This window comes from Lycium barbarum, chromosome 11 (genome assembly GCF_019175385.1).
Source record: "Lycium barbarum isolate Lr01 chromosome 11, ASM1917538v2, whole genome shotgun sequence".
Lineage (NCBI taxonomy): Eukaryota > Viridiplantae > Streptophyta > Magnoliopsida > Solanales > Solanaceae > Lycium > Lycium barbarum.
This window is the reverse complement of record NC_083347.1, coordinates 20,930,755-20,944,145: the sequence shown is the minus strand read 5'-3', so window position 1 is coordinate 20,944,145 and position 13,391 is coordinate 20,930,755.

The window sequence follows — 13,391 nt, the reverse complement described above, 5'->3', positions numbered from 1 at the left end:
TTTCAGGTTTAGTTTAGAATAAATCTAAACTAAATTATTTATATGTTATTTCAGGTTCATTCTTCTGCGCCTGTGGACCCGTCTCCAACTGAGATTGACCCATCTTCTGATGCTGATGAGATTCCGACCATACAAATCCGGCCCCACAAGAAGCATGTTATGCTCAAGGGGGCAAGGAAGGGAAGGATGGATGATCATAACATAGAGCATCCTATTATTAAGAAGAAGTAGGGGGATGGAGAGATGATGGTAAGGGTGGTGGGGGTGGTGGGGATCGCCTTAGGACTAGGGTTACTCTAAAGGCTCCCACATGTGGGACCTAAAAAAGAAGGTGGATGAAGATTGTGTATATGTAAATAAATTGTACATTTTATGTTAATATTATATTTTTATTGGTATTATTTTCCTAATGATAATTAGTTATCTTAGTCTTTGTTATCGTTTATTAATAACTCGTGCGACGTCCTAAATTAATTATGAAAAAAATCTCCACATCTTCGAAATAAAGTAATGCCTTGACTAAATAATAAAACGCTTAAATCAAAACCTTGTAAAATAAAACACTTAAACCTAAAGATAACAAGTTTCCAAATAAACAAAACTTACTTCGGGGCACTATACAACCCCAAAAACGACGATCCAAACGTTTACGTATACTTGATATATTGAGCCTACATTATTGTTCGCAGAAAAAGATATCAGGTTCTATATAAAATATTGATATTCCGGCGTTTTGAAACAAGACTAATCTTTGGTAAAAGTATGAAAAAAAGGTGAAATTTCAAAACTTTGAAGTTGCACAAGTGTGGATCATTTATTGAAGCCCTTTTGCGCGCAAAGGGTAACTTTTTTTTTTAATGCGTTATTTTGGTACCCAAACCCAAATTTTGGGTCATTTAAGTTGTGGACTCCTAGTATTCATACTCGCGCGATACGCGATTGATATCGAAGAAAATTAATCATAAAATATTATTTCTTATTTGTTTGATCTAGTAAAATTTAATTTTGTTATATTGACATATTATATTTACACCACATAAATTGCATCCAATTCGCTAATCTTTTCAACTTCTTTAATGAATCATTCCACATCTATCTAAGCAAATATATCTATTTTAGAAATATGCGTATATAAAATTACTTAATGAATCCATAAGATTGTAATAGCCATACAAATTATCCCAGAGAGATGATAAAAGCAAATAGGACGTAACATAAACATGATTTTAGTTTTATTGAAAATATATCCAAAATCTGCAACCAAAAAAAAGGTTACCCCATATGTACCCGTAAGTAAAATTTTAGAAGTTATACTCAGTTACAAAAAGGTTTAGGAGATATAAATCAAAATTTGATTAAAAAATTCTATAAAAATATAGCCAAAATCTACAGATAAATAAATTACCCCGTATGTGATGTTACCAAAATCTTAAGAGATATAATCCACTTTTAATTTTAATGTCATTAAAAATCAATTAGAAGATAGCCAAAATCTGTTAAAAAAATAAGTTAGTGCATACGTCGAAGTTGTATTTGTTTTTAATTCAACATCGTTGTTATTAGGTTTTACTGGATATGAAACTTTAAATATTCAATACTAATTTCTTTTTCCTTTCAAAATTCTTTTTAACATTGTACTAATATTTTTCTTAAATTTAAATAGCTTTATCATTTAATTCAAATTCAAAAGTTTCTCTCGGTTTCTAAATCAAACTCAAATCACTTTTTTTTTTTTCGTTTTATTAGCAATTTTAATTTATACTTTTGAATTTTATATTTTATCGAAAACTTAAACTTGGTAGTTTGTGGTTTGTTTTTTTGACAAATAAACTATGCCTCAATTTCAGAGTGTGTACTTGACGTCGACTATTTTGACAATCAAAGCAGAATATATTAATAGCATTTTTACACAAATCATAAATATCTAATAACATAACTCTCAAGGAAGAGAAAAACCTGGCAATAATCATTTGTCAAAGACTGTTTAGACCGAATAATCTGATGAATTTTAGTATTCATTAATTTGTAAACTATGTAAATATCATTGAAAGCTTCTTTCTTTGGCGGTCTTATGAGACCTTTGCTTGAGATAATCTAGAAATTTAACAAAACATTAAAACTAATCCGCAATGACAAATCAAATTCATTCACGCATTAATCATTTTAATCCATCTACATTTTCTTGATTCATCTCGATGAATGTCCTCTTCGCATCAATTCTATTATCAAATGGATTTTCTATTTTCTTAATCGCAGCTTCCTCGGGGGTCTCTAAATTTACAACAATACTCAAATAGATGAAAATAAGAAATGATTACTCCATCATATAAACCTCCAAAACATGGCCAATATGAGCAAAAATAATCAGGTATCAAATTTTACTGAGTATGAATAAAATTTATATATTCAATATTATTTTCTTTTTCTTTTCAAAATTCTTTTTAACATTGTCTTAATATTTTCCCAAAATTGAAATAGTTTTATCCTTTAATTCAAATTAAAGTTTAAATTTTAAAAATCAAAAGTTTTTCTCAATTCAAACTCAAACTAAAAGCAGTATTGTATATTGTCATGTGGGTTAAGCGCTTTTCATCATTTACCTGAACATAACAACAAATTTAACCGAGAACACAAAATGTCTTGAACCCAAAAACAAATTAATAAAGAAATAAAGATTATCCATTACCTTAAGGAGTGAAGAACACTTTTTGTATTTAGTAGATTAGCACACCCTATCTCTTAAGTACCAACACTCAAATAAAGCTAAACAGAGGAGTTAGAAAACAAAAACAAACAAAAAAAAACTTCCAAATGTTCAAAAGGCAAGAAGGAAAGAAAAAAGAAAAAAAAAAAGAAAAAAACAAAGCAAAAAAAGATACAAAAGAAAACAACAGTGATGTGTAAAAATGAATTAAGAAGAAAGAGTTACCTTCGCTCAAGGATGAAACGATCGGCAATTTTTGTGGATGAATAATCTTTTTGTGGATTGGCAGTTTTTAATTATTTTTAATTTTACACTCAGGCAGTTTTTGAATTGGTATATTTTAGTTTTTAAAATTTTGTCTTTTCTTCTTCATTCTTTTTTTTTTTTGTCTTTTTTTATTATTAAATACTATTTTTTTTTGTGATGACACTTGTCATCCCATCATGCTTTTGTCTCTCCTATTCTATAGAGATAGATTTGCAGCTTTTACAGTTATTAATTTATGTATTTTATATAATCAAGAAGGTATTAATTTTTTTAAAAAAATTTACCCTTATTTAGAAAAATAATGTCACGACCTTAATCACAGTAGTGATGGCACCCACACTAACCCCCCTGGTGGGCATACCATCCCCTTATTCCAATTTCTTAAGAAAATACGAATCAACATAAATAACAAGAACAATCATTAATAAGTCTAAGTCATAACATAAATACTGAAAATGCGAAAAATACTAAGTCATAATACACCCCCCAAGAACTGAAGTCACAGTACAAGAACGACTATCCAAAATGACGTCTAAGGGTAATACATAAGTCTGAATACATGAAAACACTAACTAAAGAAATGAGTGACAGAAAATAATAAGATGGACTCCAGGGCTGCAGGCAGGCAGGTAGCTCACCCTCGAAATCTCGTCAAGAACAGCCTCAGGACTAGAAGCGGGGTCTTGAAGAGGATCCTGGCTCAAACTCTGCACTCAGTACACACACGTACCGGTAAGCATCATAGGCCGACTGGGATTAGTTCACGCATACGAAAACGTAAAATCAACAAGTCAGCAGATAGCCAAACAATAACCGACAAAAGTCACAAATATCACATGTCAAGTCAAACCTAAGGTTAAGCTCCACACACAAGTCTGCCAAGTCCTCAATAATTCCTCAAGTAAATACAACACGAGCATAGCCGACAATCCAGTTAACCGATGTATGATATGATAATGAGACATGTAATGCAAATGAGATGGATGTCGTGAAATGCAAACGCCAATAACTCAAACCTGTACATACATGCTACAGACGGAATCTCGACGTCTCAATAGTCATGACCCGTGGGGGACCCGCGAAGTCCATGTATCGTCATTGTACCGCCTAACATTACTCCCCTACTGTGACCTTACTACTGTACGTCTGCATATACCTCGGATCGGTAGCAATATCAATATACTTTCATCTTTCTCTTTCTTTCTTTCAAACGTTTCCATAACCTTTCTCCATCAATCATATCCGCAATTCCTTCATCAGCTGTTGCCCACAACATTTCCATCATGTGTGAATGCATGTATGCAAGAATGAGAAATCAACGCAATCAATGCCAATGAATGTACTATGGAGATCACAAAGCACCATAAACCAAACAATTCTTGCATAAATCATCGGTAGCCATGGAAACGTATCAAATATAAAGTATCAACTACTACACAGGAGTAGATCACATCCCACAACTCCAAATCACGAAATCAAATACCCCACATGTCAATCAATGCATAAACAGCGGCGACAAGCCCACATAATCAGAAATCATACCAACCTAATTGAATATCCATCCCAACATCATGTCTGAAGACCTATCATGCTTTGCCCGTCAATACTACGCAATCTTATACGAATCGCTAATCAAAGTCTAACTAGAGTAAGCCATAACCAACCTCGATGCCGAGCACGAGCCTCAAACCGTCAGACTCAGGCCTTCCCCTTCCGGAGTGCTTCCGAATGCTCGAAGTCTAAAAATTTAACATTCTACATTAGACTACGAATCCAATAATATAAATATTGCTTTACATTTAGAAAACCTCAAAATAACCCTAAAGCTGACTACGACCTTACAAGGGTGAAATGAGAAATTATAGGTTGGAAAAGGTCTGTCACGCCCCGAACCATGGCCTGGATGTAACACGGCACTCAGTGCCTTGCTGCATGTGACGAAGCAAACCACATGGCTTGCTGAGTCAACATGGAACATATACTGATGCGAAATATAAATTAAACAATGCATGATGAAAAACATAAAATCAATAGTCATAAGCCTGAAAATATATTATATCATGAATGCGGAAATAAAATATAGGGGTGTAGCCAACAAGGCTAACCCAACTGAATATCTGACATGACATAACTGACTAGTCTAGTCTATAAAACCTCGGACATGAGTCTGACTGCTAAACAGTTTACCGGGACAAGGCCCCCGACATACCTTAACTGCAGAACTAACATGAAAGTAAAATAAAGATAACACCCCGAATAGAATGTGGCTCACCAATAGCTGATACGAGTAAAGTCCTAACGAGCTGATCTGTCATCCTGTAAATTTAAATCGTGAAATGCAGGCCCCAGGGCAATAAAAAGGGACATCAGTACACTCGAATTGTACTGGTATGTAATGTAACTGAATGAAATAACAAAGCATGGCATATGAAATAATAATAGTTTTAACTGAAACTGAATGAAAGAACTGTAAGTGGGGTGCTCAAGCAATGGGCAACCCAATGCAATAACATGGATACATGAAGGAATCTGAAATTGAAACAGTAAGCTGGACATAAACATGAACCTAATCTGGCATGGTTCTACTGTAACATGATTAAAACATTTTTAGTGCTTATATATATATATATATATATATATATATATATGGGAGACCCTTAGTATAATCGACAACATGGAATCACCACGCGAAGCGTGGAGTCTGGTACCTGGCCCGACCAGTACAGCAATCCCATACCTTGTCAGGGTATGAGACATGAGCATGACGTGAAAATGGATCCAATTCAACTGTCTGAAGGTGTCGTCCTAATCTGGGTGGATCGACCCTTACCCAACACTGGCAAGCTTTCTCGGTATATTTAAGTTATTCCTAAAAACATGAACATTCTTATAGTTGGCTTAACAGCCCATGGTTTTCATGATATGACTTGTAACATGGTTCATAAACATGGCTTACATACTTGATTCATAAACATGGCTTGGTAACATGGTTCATGAGTATAATATCGTATAAACATAAGTATATAATATAACTTGCATGAAAACATGGATATCATATAGACTTTCATTAAAATAAGCATTATAGTTCATATCTTGCATTTAAGAACCCATGGAATGCAAAGTATGGATTTTCATGGATTATGAACAGATTCTCAATAACCAGAATGAAATATTAAGAACACAATAACGAATTAATAATACAAACATGGTACATTATGGTACATGTACTTAGGGTTATCATGAATGAGTCTAGAACCCTAGTTTTTTTATGAACTTTCGTATAATCATGGAAGAACGTGGCATGGGGAAGAACAATGATGTTCCTACATGTAGATAAAAACCTACATACCTGTTAATCCTCTAAAACTTGTAACTAATGGTCTGAACTTGAGAAGAATCCCAAAAGCTTTAATCTTGAATCCCTGTGATGGGATTTCTTGAAAACCCTAGGTTAGGAATGATGATTTCCTTATTAGATTGCGTGAATACGTGTTAGAATTGACTTGGAAGGGCTTGGAATGGCTTACCTTAATGTCTTGGATTGATGGGAGAAGAGAAACTTTGTTCTGGGACTTGAAGACTGTGAAAAGTGGAAATAAAACTGATCCCACATATTTATACAATTCACTGAAACGGGAAAAGTACGGGCATAATGTACATTCCATACAATATTGTACGTCCCGTACATTGTGGGCGTACCTCGTATGCCAACTTTCAGAGCCTATGATTTTTGTCATAAAGGGTACGGGACAAAAGTACGTCTCGTACATCTAGCCTGTACCTGGAATGTCAAATTCCAGTGACTTTTGATTTTCCCCATGCAGTGTACACCTTAAAAGTATGACCTGTACAATTGACGTAACACATACAATTACCGTTCCAAAGCCAATTCCAATCCCAACACTTCTCAATTTGGTTTCTAAATTCTGTATCATGAACGTAACTTAGTTTAAAGGTATGAGGTGTTACAATATCTCCCCTTTGGGATCATTATGGTTAAGAACGTTACTGAACATGGCTTGACTATGAGAACGTGAAGAAACATGACATGGAACATGGGAACTGAACTGACTTGAAATGGTTTAGTGAAAACATGAACGCTGAAACATGGGACATAAGTATAGAGTATATGAACATGAACGTGAAACGTGAGGCATGAATACGTAAGGGACATAACATGGACGCATTTACCTTGAACGCTATCTGCTTACTCTTCAAACAAATGAGGATATCTGGACTTCATGTCTTCTTGGGCTTTCTATGTAGCCTCTTCAACTTTCTGACTAACATTGGACCTTTACTGAGGCTACTTCCTTAGTTCACAACTTGCGAACTTGACGATCAACAATTGCCACAGGGATCTCCTCTGAGGTTAGTCTATCCTTAACCGTTATAGTATCAGCAGGAACAACCAACTACGGGTCATCCACACACTTTCTCAATATAGACACATGGAACACTGGATGAACTGCAGCCAGCTCTTATGGCAACTCAAGCTCATAAGCTACTTGACCGACCCTTCGCAGGATTCTACAAGGTCTAATATATCTGGGACTGAGTTTCCTTTTCTTGCCAAATCTCTTCACACCTTTCATAGGTGAAACCTTCAAGAGCTCTCAATCATCAACTAGAAACTCCAAGTCTCTACGCCGCACATCTGAGTAGGACTTTTGGCGACTCTTAGATGTCCTTAAACGCTCTTGGATCAACTAGAATTTCCCATACCCAGATAAACTAAATTTGGTTCCAACAACTCAACACCTGCCAACTAACCAGAGCACGGCATAAGCCTCAAAGGGCATCATAATACGCATGACATGACATAACAGGGTAATTGAAACATGAACATGTCCAACATGAACACTAAACTGAGATGAATATTTGAATAATAACTTTCATGAATCCACGTCTGACATGAACACATAGATATCGAAGTGAATGAATACATGAACACCATACACGGAACTCGAGAAAGAATTTGCAGGCACGAATGACATGAGTACTGAAACATGAGCATAGACAGGACACGATTACATGGATGTGAGGGGCATGACATAAGACATGAATACTAGACGACGTGGATACATGGGTGTTGAATTGATAGGAGACTTGAATAAGTGAATACATGGATATCATAACATGAAATCTGAATGCCGGAAACATGAGTTTTACAACAGGAGATCTATATGCTGAGCGGAGATGGGATCTGAACACCTAGAGAGTTGATCATAGATGGTTATATATCACCACGATGGACATATGTGATAGGAGTATGACTTAGGCTTTGTCGATGCGAATGAGACGGATATGAGTCATAGAACAAGAATGTGATCCTAGTACAATGCTCTAGCATAGACATGACATGAATATGTCGAATCTGAGTGGAATATTTCTAAAGTAAGTACCACAAGGTACCTGAAAGGATCTCATTTTGAAATTGGAATATACCTTACTTCGAACCTTACCTTGTTCGTTCTGAAATATAGTTGTGAATATCTTGGCTTACCTTGCTTATTATCGTGAGCGGATCATAAAGGATCGGGAGAAAAGGAAGCATCCGTACGAATCATATGAGACACTTCACTTTAGGGCATAAACATGACACGAGTACATTGAACATGAAGGACATAAAACAGAACACACGTACATGGAAACGTGATTAATATGGCATAAAACGTGAATATGTGAATAGCATGACATGGGGGCATAGGGACATGAGCAACATGGCGTTTACATGAGTACTTCGAAGCTGCTTACCCTGACGTTTGGACATGAGTTTATAAGTACTGAAGTAAGAATAAGGCATAAGTGTGACTTGCATGGAGTACAATTTGTAGGCTTCACTCTTGGGTACTCAGAGACAGAGGGCACGGATAGGGTATCACCTTTGGAACTTATATATACTTACAGAATGGGACGTGATTCAACATAGCTTAATCTTATCACTGCGAGTCGACACCCTCGTTATAAAATAAGACTCATGAAGGAAGGGATTATAGGCATGAATACTTCATGTATCAAGCACCTAAGCCATGAGTATAAAGTCGCTCTATACGTGAAAAAGGCATAGGTACTTAGAAGCTGGAACATGGACATGGGCATAAAAGCACAATAGATACGTGTGACATAAATACGGTTTTAGCTTTAGATATGAGCACAACCTGATGGGCAAAATATGAAAGAACACTTCTTTTGCATAGATCACTATCGTTATGAAGTCTTTTTTCTTATATCATAAACATGGAGTGTAAAGCGCTAACATAGGCATGATATGGTACGTAAGGTATGAGTAGAGTATGTATGGGCATAAGTACCACCTAGTACGTGAATTACTCAAGAATTGGAAACGTAACATCACCTCGAACTTTTCTTTCTTGACACTTATCGATATATAGAACACATGATATACCTTGATATCTTGTTGTACCATCTCCACCTTAGCTCAAGAGCTGATGTTTTAAGCCTGTGGATCCCTTAAGTCTAGCAATAAGTTGCCATCTGATCATTCTTCTGATTCTGCCTCAAAGACTATCGCCATGAGACTTATCTTTTCATTCCCTTACCTACCTTCTCTATTATCCATCAATATAATCAATATAATCCTCTTAAGGCAATTCACTAACATCACACCCTCTAATGCTACAAAAAAACACTTAAACAAGTTAGGACTATATCAAGAGACTCGACATCATCAAATCACGTCTTCTAATCAAATACTAACTTTTAGCCATATACATAGTCACACTGAAATATGTCAACATCCTTGAAGGGAAAGATTAAAATACTCTACTCTAAACTTTCAATCATGAGATATTCGCTGAAACACAGTAGATTAAGGGGCAATACCAACTCGTGCATATCAAGAAGAGAAAACTGTCGGCATACCTACGACAACGTTTGGCAGCGCCTCTGAATCCTAACGACCTATCATATCATGATAACTGTTACGGTTCACTTTTACGCAAGTGCATAAAAGCTACTACGTGGTTGTTGGTGCTATAATGGATTTTTAGTATTTTGGAGTCGCCACCTAATTTATTAAGGGAAATAAGGAAAACCGGGTAAAAGGATTTATTCAAGCAAGAGAAAAATCCTTTTAGTACCAGAGTTCGAGGTAAGGGTTCTGGTGATCCCCTAGTGAAGGTTTTAAGCACCCTAGTATTAAGGATGCGTAGAATACGGTTGACCTACGAGTGTGATTATTGTGATTATTTGCTAAGATGTTTATTTTACTGCTAAATTGTCATGCTTAGTCATAAATTCAAAATTTCGGCAAAAAGCCACCTTGGAAAAGGGGGTTTTGGTTTCAAAAATCCGTGTAAGTGTTCAACACACTTTATTGCCGGACCAAGATACACTTGGGATTTCTCCCAAGTAGAGTCACTACTATTTTGGTCTTAATAATATGAGTTTAGTACTTATAGAATTTTATTATATATATGAAAATATGGAGTATATATCCCTTTTGAAAAGTATGTATGTGTATATATATATATATATATATATATATATATATATATATATAGAAATTTGAAAAGTTTTATTTAGCCCATGTTATTAATTGAAGCTTATACAAGTTAACTCATATTCATCCAAAGCCATCTTATCCTTGAATTTGGCCCAAGTATAATTCTCTTTGTTTTTATCCCTTAAGTTTTAGGCTTTTGGCCCCAAAATCTGATTCCCTTGTTCTGAAAGTTAGCCCAAGTTTATATCGAAATGTTTTTGTTGTTTTCTGGAAAAACTCAGATTTTTAAGGCCCTTTTTCTTACAACTTAACCGAATTTGAACAAATAGCTTTATATCAAACACAATCCAAAAAATAGTCCTCAAAATTCTATTTTTTCGATTTTAGCCAAAACCATATTCAAAGTCCAATTAATAAATTTGTGATTTCAGTAACGGGCTCAAAGCCCAAAACATTGCCATTTTGTCACTAGTTTTCACGAGGTAGAAAGCCCAAATTATTTTATTACTCAGTCGTCTTAGGAAAATCATTTGGTCTTATCTGAAAATGTTGAACCACTTTTAGACTTTGAGAAAATCCAATCGAGTACCAATTTCATGCAAGTTCCAAGTTCAGCCGAGTTCGAAAACATTTTATGCGACTTCCTAAATATACTAAGTGTCTTCTCCTAAGTTCTAACTCCTATAGGGTTCCAATATGCCATACAATTATTTTACATATACAATACATACACATACATGATATAAATAAATAAAGAAGAAAGAAGGGATCATAATTTGGACTGATGATCCTACCCAAGCCCACCAATAACCATTTTCACCCATGGTTGAGTCTTCTTCACCAATATTTGCTTCCATTTCTATTGTTACGCGGACTCAATCAAAAACAATGTTGTTGGGCTTCAGGCCCAACAGGTTTCAATGCAAAGGAGTGGCCCAAGCAGCCTACGGCATTTCCCATGCGAACACACAAAAGGGGAAAAAGAAATTGAGGGTTAGAAAGTATCTAAACTATCTTATGAGACTAAGAAGAAATTTAAAGACTAAGTAAAACATTAAAGCACGTATGGATACCTAGATATGCATACACAGTCCATGTATATCCTTAACAAGTTTTAGATTAACAACTAGTACAATTTCCTCAAAGCCAAAAAGGAACAGATATGACTAGGCCCAAACAGGTCAAGCACTGAAACTAAGTGATATTAAAATCAGAGCAGGACCACAAAGTGAATACTTAAAAAGGGGGCAGATTGGGCCCAAACTTAGCATAAACAAACAAGTTTCAGAATTTATTTCAAAAGGATATACAAAATATACTTCCTTGTACAAAATATACTTCCTTGTATATACAAGTCATGTATATTCTGTATACACCCAGTATACAACACATATATCATCATGTCACGACCCAAACCGCCATCACTGGCATCTATCTAAATCCTAGTGGGAGAACCAACATACAAGACACCTATCCATTCAATCCGGTTTTATATTAACCAAGCTAAACAATTATTACTCATTTAACATCAAAAGAACAAAGTAAATCATGCCATAAATGCTGAAATAAGTGCGGAAGTTCTAACTATTACAATCCCCAAAATTCAAAAGTCATCGTACAAGACTCTAAGCTAAAACATGTCTAAGAATCTGAAGTCTAACAAATAAGTAATCCATAATGTCCAGAGTACGAAAAGACATCATAGTAAGAAGATCTTCGGGCGACCTGGCATGGGAAGAAGCTCATCCTAAAATTTGTCAACAATTATCCTCCACGCTAGATGTGAGGACGAGCAACAGTCTCTATATCACAATCTACACTCAAAGAATACAACAAGGTAGTATCAGTACAAACACTATGTACCGGTAGATATCATAGGCCGACTAAGATTAGTATCATGCATATTTCGTAAAATCAATAGAATAAAACAAGCCAGTCAACAGACATGAATATCAATAAATCACAACAAGTCAACCAAGGACAATCACAATTAATTCACCAAGAATGTCAAGCAATCACAATCACGTAAGCCACAACAGAAGTAAAATTACCACAATAACCTCACTCGCTGTACATACATGCTAGCTGATATCTTAGCTCAGTAGTCATGACCTGCAGGGGACCCTTGGTGTCCATGTACCATTCGTTCCGGATCCACTCCTCGAACCCAAGCACAAACCTTCGCTCCGGAACGAACCTCGGTCGTGGGACATATCAAAGTACCTCTCATTTCCGGAATGATCCTCAGACCACGAGCCCATAATCTAGGTCACATGAGTGCCTTTCCATACCTCTTACAGAATAGTGTTTCTTACCTTTCCAATATCAACAATCAACTCATAATTTCATGTCACAATGCCCTTGAGAAGATTATATTAGTTTCTCATCGCAACACATCCACTGTAGATTCAATCACACATGAATAATGGCACGGAGCCTACACAATCACTCAATCACATTCACATAGGAATTTAGCCACACAATACCATGCATAAAAACTAGACATGCTTTCTCCTAAGGAGATCACTAAACATGCAATCAACTAACCAAAGTATAACTTATGTAAACCGTAACATACCTCAAAGTAGAGCTGGAACAAGCAGGTTACTCTACTACAACCTTTCCTTTCCTCAAAGCCTCAATACGTTCACGGTCTAAAAATAGAAGGCTCAAAGAGTCACATTGCTCAATTCACAAACACGAAAGCAAGAATACCCTTCCCTTCCCCTATTTTAAGGGTGGATGATTTTCTAGGTGATAAACAACCTATCAAGGCCCCTAGTATTCATTTACCATCAATTTATACAACATTCTATCAAATATTCCCATTACAAATAGTTTTCTATTGCAAAGACACCATTTGTTTTTATATAGAACCCTAGGTCTTAAATCACTTAGTTTATGATTCTAAATGTTCAATTTATGACAAATAGCAACTAATCAATCCATTTA